Here is a 6,430-nt window from a genome sequence, read left to right as displayed (position 1 = left end):
CCCCCCCTCCCCCGCCGCTGGCTCACGTGCCCCTCCCGCTTGCCTCCTCAGCCCCCCCTCCCCTGCCGCCAGCGCACCTGCCCCCCGCTCACCTCCTCAGCCCCTTCCCCCGGCTCACCTGCCTCCCCGCCACTGCCTGCCCGCTCGCTCACCTCCCCAGCCCCCCACCCCACCCCCGGCTCACCTACTCACCCCCGCTACCCGCTCACCTCCTCAACCCCCTCCCCTGCTGCCAGCTCACTTGCCTGGCCTCTTACTTTCTGCCGCTGGCTCACCCTCACTCTCCACCCTGCCACTGGTCCCCTCAGAACCCCGCCCACCAGCCAACCGTCCAGCCATTGGCTTGCCTACACACCCCCCGCAGGCCACAGTGAGCCTACCTACTCACCATCCCCACTCCCCTGCAGGCCACATAGCGAGCCCACGCAGGCCACATGCACCCCACAGGCCGCACGTTGTGCAGGCCTGTTCTAATCCTTTACTCATTCTCTGAACCCTCTCCAGTTTATCAACATCCTTCTTGAATTATGGGCACCAGAAATGGACACAGCATTCCAGCAGCGGTCACACCAATAACCTCACTGTGCCAACTCGAGATCCCCGTTTATGCATCCAAGGATTGCGTTAGCCCTTTTGGCCGTAGCGTCACATTGGGAGATCATGTTCAGCTGATTACCCACTGCGATCCCCAAATTTTTTTCAGAGTCACTACTTTCTAGGATAGTTTCCCATTCTGTAAGTATGGACCACATTCTTTTTCCAAGGTGTATACCTTTACATCTAATGATACTAAAATGCATATTTTGTTTCCTTGCACCCAGCTGGCAGAGTGATCTAGATTGCTCTGTACAGTGACCTGTTATTATTTACCACTCTTCCAATTTGTGTATCATATGCAAACTTTATCAGTGATGATATTGTGTTTTCTTCTGTTCAGAATGTTAAACAACATAGGGTCAAGAACCAATCCCTATGGTATTTCACTAGAAACACATCCGTTTGATGATGATTCCTCTCTTACAAGTTACATTTTGAGACCTATCAGCCAGCATTTAATCAGAAGGGGTCTTATGACACACATCTCCTAGCAGTCTCAACATTTCATTAAAGGAAAACTTTAGAGTCAAGTCACTACAACTAGCTACCAAGCAGAGTTAAAGATTGACCTTAAAGTCTGAGAAAGTCAATGGGGGAGAGGGGCGTCTTTCCATTTACTTCAGTGAGTGTTAGATTAGGCCTTAAATCTCTAAAAGCAAAATATTTTTTAAAGAACTTGTGAAAATAATTAACAACCATAAAGGAAACCTCCATAATAATCTGATGGCAAGTGGGACAGAGAGAATTTGGCTCATTAAAAAGGCACAAACCTCAGTTGTTAAAAACAAAAATAACATCTACCCCAAAGCATGGGACTTCATACAGATCCTTTCAAGGGTAAGCTTTCTTCTGGGGATTCATCCTCAGTACAAATCAAGCTGACTTTCTCTCCAGGGATTCTAAAACTATAATGACTGTAGGCAATGTCACACCTATGGTGCAATCTTATAGGTTGGAATGAACCCTGTAATTACATTGCAGAAATTGATAAAGGCACAGTGCTATAAATTGCAGAAACTTTAATAAATGCTACTCAGTTCTGTTGCTTAAGTGGGAATGAATTTAAGGATGCAGTGTGGCAGTGGTTTTCAAACCAGTACTGGGTCATGGAATGTCAGGCACTGGGTCACGTGGCTCTGCTCATCACTGCCGACTGGGTCGTTAAAAGTCCTGTCGGCGGTGCTGCCTAGCTAAGGCAGGCTAGTCCCTACCTGTTCCAACACTGCTCCCAGGAAGCAGCCAGCAGCAGGTCAGGCTCCTAGGCATTGACCCCGCCCTTAGCACCGGCCAATGGGAGCTGGCGGAGGGAGGGGCGATGCCTGTGCCTAGGGACAGGATCTGCTGCTGGACACTTCCGAGGCGCAGCATGGTCAGTGGTGCCAGGACAGGAAGCCTGCCTTAGCACCCCCACTGCATTGCTGACCAGGAGCCACCTGAGGTAAGCCTGTGTCCCAACCCACACCCAAACCCCCTGTCCCAGCCCTGAGCCTCCCCAAACCCAGAGTCCCCTCCTGCATCCCAAACCCCTCATCCCTGGCCCCGCCCCATGGCCCTCACCTCAACCCTTTGCCCCAGCCCTGAGCCCCTCCCACACCCCAAACCCTTCATCCCCAACTCCATTGGGTCGTGAGCATGAACAATTTTCTTCAATTGGGTCACCAGAAAAAAAGTTTGAAAACCAGTGCACTGTGGTGATGATGGCTGCCTCCTCTCTCATCAAGGATTGCCTTCCCACAGCACTGAAATTACTAGGTGTTCATTGTGGATCTTAGTAGAGATGCAAGAATCTACTTTAAAATACCTCTCAGTACCACATTAACATCTTGATGTCAGCTCTTACATGGCCATCAAGTTTATCAGTGGGATCCAGCAGTGTTAGTGCAGTGAAGATGATATCTTAAGTTAATAATTACAGTTTATTTGTGTTTTGCTTTTCATTTAATTTCTCAACTAAATTGGATGAGCTCTCTCCAGCAGTTCCTTGGGCAGGTTCACATGAAACAGGTTTTCTGTAGGCCACTTTTTGAGGACTGTCTTCATTCGCAGCCAGCTGCTCTATCCCTAAATGAAGGCCTCTATTTACTGAACAAATGGCCATAAAGAATGGACCACCTATATGTAGATTATGACTATGGCAGCCAGTAATGCTATCCCTTACTTATCACTTAAGGACTGCGTGACGTGACCATAAAAATCAACTCATGTGAGGTTTATTAAAGTGAAAAGAACTTGCAAAAGAATCCCCTCAGCCTCTTAACTTGCATTGACATTCTCACCTGCACAGTGACCATGATGATTACGTAGCTCTAAATCTAGAGCAGATGACCTAGCCGTCATTATGCACCAGTAGAGAGAGTTGAAGAAGAGCTCTGTGTGGCTCGAAAGCTTGTCTCTGCCCAACAGAAGTTGTCCAATAAAAGATATTACCTCACCAACCTTATGTCTCTAATATCCTGGCTACAACTACACTGCATACATTATGCACCTTCTTTTAATGTGTAATGCCATCTGTACCATTAGCACCAGTTTAATACAGTTTCTCTTCTTCTGGTTTGGCATCCTTTCACAAACAAGCAATAGGGTTGGTTGCTTTCAACTCACTGTGGCATCACCCACTAGCTCCTGCTTGATTTTGCCTACTGGTAGAAATGGCTTGCAGGGGTGTGGTGACTAGTGTGAAAGTCAGAGTTGAGAAACATTTGGAGGGTGGGTGTGGCCACACAGACTGAATACCACTGCTTTCTATATAAAAGATTCTATCCCAAAGAATACAAGATTTCAAAAGACCAATGAGACATGTGGGGGGCATGTTTTAAAATTCTTCAGCCTCATCACCAAGTTTATCAACTGCATCTCTTACTACTCAGCAGAGCCACTTCTTTGCATTTGAAAGAGGTGGATTATAGAGGAATGCGGTTGTCATTTGGGTTCTTAGGATGCTGTGTAGGTTCAAACTGCCTCCTGGCTCCTTTTCTCTTCTCCTGTGATGTGACGCTTCCAGCTCCAAAGCACACTTGCCTCCTTTTTTTGTGAGGCAAGGTCAAAGAAAGAGCCATTCTCATCTCTAAATGTATATGCAGCTTTGTGCTGGGCCTAGATACTCCTCTGTTTAATCTACTCTTGAGTGTTTCCTACAGGGGAAGCCTAGAATGCACTAAATTTGAACAGAGCCTTGCCAGGGCCTAGTGCAGAGGTGCAGATCCAGGGCCAAAAAACAAAAACCTTTAGGATTATGAAAAATAGGGGGGCAGGGGCAGGGTGGTAGAGAGGTCAATGAAGGTTATTCCATTCTGTATTTATTATGGGACCTCTAGACTAGTATCACTTCTGTCACCAGGCCAGTGAGTCACAACTCAGAGGACAGCTATAAATGTGGGAAACCCAGACTAAAACTCAAAATAAACCAAAACAGTAAAACTTTAATGGTGTTGTTCTATAGAGCCTGCAAGACGTGCAGGGTGCAACCAAGGTCATCGTTATTTCCTTATGCACCCTCTGTGATGTAAAAGAACAAATGTCATGAAAGTGTAATTTACAAATATTGTACTTCTTCAGCTCATCATCATTGCTGGTCCTGAATTAGCCCAGAAGCATGAGCACTGCCACACTAAGCAATCTCCAGTGCACAGAACCCACAATATTTTGAACTGAGTATATTATAGGCAGCTTAGAGGACAAAAGTCACTTTAGAATTTTATACAACTGCCAAATGAAGACTTTTAAACATGTTCCAAACAAAGAGCCTTTAAGTCTGAGGAAAGATCGCCAGGGTCAGCAGTACTAAACTGCCCCCACCCTCTTTGCAAGACACAGAATTTGGTGTTATTGTTTGGTATTTCATGGAGTATTTAGTGCATGATTTAAGACATTTCCTGTAGTTAAGTTCCACCCTGAACAAGATCACTGTCAGCACTGTTTTTTCAAGCAAGCCTCCCCCCTCTGCATTGCGAATAAACAACCTTTTGTTATGGGCAATCTGCTATGAAGCCCCTCCCTACACCTTATGAAAAACTCCCTGGTTTTAATTGTCCAGTCTTCAGAGAAAACTGCAGTAAAGAGACTGTTACAGTGACTTGATTTCTGAAATCAGCACAGAAATACTTTTTTAAGGGGAAAACACACTTTCTGTGTTCACACAAGCTGTCTGCTTGCCTGTTTCAATGGGATATAAACTGACATGAATTCCTGAAGTGCTGTAACTTAAAATGACAAAACCTGTTTTGTTTAGACATTTAACTTAACCAGCAAAGAAAGAGACATGAGTCCCTATATTTTTCTCTAGTATCAAAGGGGTAGCCGTGTTAGTCTGGATCTGTAAAAGCAGCAGAGAGTCCTGTGGTACCTTATAGACTAACAGACTATAGGAGCATGAGCTTTCGTGGGTGAATACCCACTTTTTCAGATGCTGCTTTTATATTTTTCTCTCTGTCACAAATTCAGCTGGCTCTTTTTTAAAGTAACTATTGCAGTGTATGATCTGACAGATGTGTAAGCTAAAGATTTTAATATATGCACTCGTGTAAATTTGGAGCCTTCATTTTTTCATGCTGTGCCTAAGAAATGTCTAGTTTACCAATGTTTAAAATGTCATTTTATCTCCTCGGATCCAGTGTGCAGTCATTACTGTGAGCTAACTTACAAAATAAACAGATTACTATGAATGAACTTCTTTTCCCCTCTTTAAGCCAACAAATAAAAACATTCTTTGTGCTAACCTCGGTTCTTCCTCCTTCTCTGACAGGAACCACAGGACCACACTTGTGGCACAGATGAGAGTAAAATAAAAAACATGTACAGTGGAGTTAAACTTCACTGCACTTGGATTTTTCTGGGAATATTTATTGAGTCACATGGATTTGCAAAGTGAAGAGAATTTTGGTTTCGATTATGAATTCTTTTTGATTTTCAAACTACAATATCTGAGTTTCATTGATCCCTGAGACATGCCAGACCCAGAGGAACATCAGAACTTGTATTGCCATATTAAAAGAAGAGATGCTTTCCTACTTTCTGTAGGACACAAGAATATTTCTAGAAACAAATGTCACTTTCCCATTCTCACACAAAGCAGAAATTAAAACAACAGACATTAAAAATACAACTCCTCTCCCTACAAAAGGGCATAAGAACGGCAATACTGGGACAGATCAAAGGTCCATCTAGCTCAGTATCCTGTCTTCAGACATGTCAGGTGCCCCAGAAGGAATGAACAGAACAGGTAATCATCAAGTGATCCATCCCCTGTAGCCCATTCCCAGCTTCTGGCAAACAGAAGCTAGGGACACAATCCTGGCTAATAGCCATTGATGGACCTATCCTCCATGAACTTATCTAGTTCTTTTTTGAACTAAATTAATTGCAGAGAGAATGGAATTGTTAAAATATGTGAGTGTTTCCTTGTACTACAGATTCTGAAGATTCACTATTTGAGCAAACTTATGAATGGAAGAAAAGTGACCATTCTTGATTTGAAAATGCCAGGTTACATTTTACAAGAAGGTGCTGTAAGGAATCAGAAGTAGCTCCTGCACTGCTAACTAAATTAAGATTCCAGGATTAAATACCATATTTACAACTGTAATTTGCAGAGGGGTTTTGAACAAAAAGACCACTCCCTCGCTGCTCCCCCACTTTCCTATTGTTCTAAATGACTGGATCTGAGGTAGTCCTCGTCACCTATAAAGCTGAACATGTCCCCATACTGTGTGAGACCAAGGCATTCCCAGAGGAACAGAGGATTTACAGTATTTTTTAAAAGAATGCAAAGCTTTTTATTACAGCAGGACTCTTGGCCTCTGCATGTTACAGCAGCATCAGAAGCAGCTCATGCTAA

At 44.1% G+C, this 6,430-nt stretch overlaps 1 protein-coding gene across 3 annotated transcripts in view; it reads right to left on the bottom strand.

Moving 5' to 3' along the window:
- Positions 1-6,430, bottom strand: part of SPTBN1 (spectrin beta, non-erythrocytic 1) — a 196,511-nt gene that overhangs the window by 101,892 nt on the left and 88,189 nt on the right. The window lies entirely within an intron of this gene.

This window comes from Trachemys scripta, chromosome 3 (assembly GCF_013100865.1).
Source record: "Trachemys scripta elegans isolate TJP31775 chromosome 3, CAS_Tse_1.0, whole genome shotgun sequence".
Classification (NCBI taxonomy): domain Eukaryota; kingdom Metazoa; phylum Chordata; order Testudines; family Emydidae; genus Trachemys; species Trachemys scripta.
This window is presented reverse-complemented; position numbering and strand designations above follow the sequence as displayed.